The sequence below is a fragment of the Nannospalax galili genome, unplaced genomic scaffold (genome assembly GCF_000622305.1).
Source record: "Nannospalax galili isolate Female #2095 unplaced genomic scaffold, S.galili_v1.0 scaffold1587, whole genome shotgun sequence".
Lineage (NCBI taxonomy): Eukaryota > Metazoa > Chordata > Mammalia > Rodentia > Spalacidae > Nannospalax > Nannospalax galili.
The window spans coordinates 176,425-179,226 of NW_008355655.1; the positions used below are offsets into that span (position 1 = coordinate 176,425).

At 39.8% G+C, this 2,802-nt stretch overlaps 1 pseudogene; it reads right to left on the bottom strand.

Annotated features, from left to right (window-relative positions):
- Positions 1-462: 462 nt before the first annotated feature.
- Positions 463-2,202, bottom strand: LOC103750107 (annotated as a pseudogene).
- Between the last annotated feature and the right edge of the window lie 600 nt (positions 2,203-2,802).

Genomic DNA, 2,802 nt, shown 5'->3' on the forward strand with positions numbered 1-2,802 from the left:
CTCTAGCACCCAAGCTTTTGATATTATTTTACTGGCCATTTAAGTATCACCTTTTGAGAAAAATCAGTTAGTCTCTTTCCTGTTGTTGTTGACCAGTACTTGCTCCTCTACTGTGAGCATCAACCTTTTGTCAGACATATGATTGGAAAATATTTTCTTCTAAACTTTGTTGCCTTTTCAATCTGTTGGCATATTGTTTTTTAAATAATCACATAAAGAAGCATTTATTTGGGGTTTAACATGAAATTATGCAAATAAATTTGCATAAACACAAATTTACATTGAGTCATAACATAGTTAGTAAAGGACAAAGTACAAATAAACTAATTGGTGGCCATCTTAGATCAACTGATCAAACCATTTTCAATGTCATCTTGTAAGATGGCTTCTTTTCACATCTTGCTTGCTTCCAATGTCCTGCTTTAGTATGGCTGCTGATTATTTTGGTGATTGTCACCCCCTCTAGATGCTTTGTGTAAGTGCTCTATTGACTGCATATTCCCATCCATATCCATAGTTCCCATAGTTATACCCACCACTGCCACTGACTGTAGCTTTGACCAGCAGCACATAGGCAGTATTATAATTCCCATATCCTTGCTCATAATAGTTATTTGATCCTCGGTTCCAGTTTTGGCTCCGACCTCGTCCCCAACCCCTAGTACTACTTCATTCACCAGCTGCTAGTGCCTCTTCTTCTTTTTTGTTGTTGCTGTTGCTGCCTATATACCACCTTAGGTGGCACAACTATGATTTCACACTTCCCCAATCTTTTTGATGATAATGTTAGAGTAGCAAAATGCCTCATAGACTTAACTTGCCCAGACTATAACATCCCTAGTCTATCTGATGGAGGTCCTACCTTTCCAGTCTCACTGGTCAATTAACTGGTGATATAACCACTCCTAGGAAGGCAAGTTCACCTTAAGTTATACTAAATAAATGGGCAGAATACTTGGTGCTTTAATGAGGTAGCGAGTTTTTCTTGCCTGGAAACAGAGCAGAACTCCTCAGAACCTCCTCTGGCTGAGCCACAGTCATGTAGGTCTTTGTAAGTCTGTCAATGTTCCTGAATTTTTCAGGAAAGCGCAATTTCCTCTTTTCTTCTTCATGCCTTTCTTACTAAACATGCTTTCTTTAAGGCTTTGGGCTGCCCCTAGCATTTTGTATTTCTTCACTTTTTCTCTAAAGCTTCCTTCTCCCAGCCATGTGTCTGACCTCCCATGCAGGCTCTAACCTTCATGACTTTCTTTCCTTCTTCCCACCATTCACCTCCTCATGGAAGCTGCCAAGATTACCAGCTCACATGCCCTGAGGATTTTTCTTTAAGATTCTAATAAAAGTGTAAAAGCTTTCTTTTGGGTCCATTCTTAAATTCCTTTGTGAATGAGACTAAGAACCCTCTAGGGGACCCTCTTTCTCCCCATTTCAATATCTGCTTTCTAACAACTTCTTTACTGGCTCTTCATCTGTATATGTGGTAAGACTGAATCCTCTTCATTCATTTGTTTTTGTATCCACAGAAGTTCAATACTTTGGTCTCTCTGAAGGCTGCAAAATATTCTTTAATTTGTTCCTCTGAAGTACCTGGACTCAATCTACCAAAAAAAAACCTTTCAAGGAGGTTCTTTCTCTTTTAAAGTTTTGGCCCTTTTAGAGTCTATCAATTCGTCATTTACTTTCTGTTCTTCCAGTTTCAAAATTTATTAACACTAGCAGCATCTTTGAAAAGCACAAATCCAAATCCTCTTAACCTTCCAGTGACTGGGTCTTCTTTAATTGTGCGGTATACAACTTCCCCAAATCAAGTCAAACACTGAATCCCAGTATTTGTGTCCCAGTTCAAGCTTCCAATAAACATTTTAGTTCCATTTCCCTTCAAGCTAGTAGGGTCCAGCAGGCTGGCAGAGAATTGACTCAGGACAAGACTGGGGACAGTGCACGGCTCCTCAGATACTAAGGGTTTGTGGGGCTCCAGGGAAGGGGAGGCTCAGAGCTTGCAGGACTGGTACTTCTTATCCTGCTGTTTCTTGCTCATGTTGATCATGGAGCCCTCTGCAATTTCCTCTATGTTGCTGTATGCTTTCATGTCCTCTATGGTGGCAGAGCTGTTGGCAGGGGGCTTCTGGCACACAGTCCAGATTCCAGCAGCAACAGTGGTAAACATTGTATAGAGCTGGATTTAAAATGGTGGTGGTGCATATTATAAAGCAAAATATTTATTTTCAAAAAATACCTCACATGATTATGAAAAACAGATTTTTTTCCTCAATGTATGTTTTTTATTGAATTTTTGTGCATTCTATACATCTTAATCATATTTAGACCTCCTCACCTATTTGCATCCCCCTAGAGGCCCCCCCTACCAGATTTCATGCCTTGTGTCATACATGTTAAGGCCTATTGAGTTAAGTTTGTGTACCCAAATCATGTGAAGTATTTATTTTTTAAAAAAGCTTTTATTTATAACATGTGCTTCTGAAGGAATATATTGATACAAGTAAATATCTAATTATTCAAGACTAAGTATAGTTCACACAAAAACATAACTCTCACCTTGAAAGGGATAAAAGATCATTTATCTGGAGGTAAATATGATTGACCATTGTTCTAGTTTGCTCTTCATTGCCGTGACAAAACACTCTGACCACTACCAACTTGGGGAGGAAAGGGTTTATTTGTCTTACATCTCCCAGGTCGCAGTTCATCAGGGAGCCCAAGGTAGGAACTCAGGGCAGGAACCTGGAAGCAGGAGCTGGAGCACAAGCCATGGAGGAACGCTGCTTACTGGCTTGCTCCCTT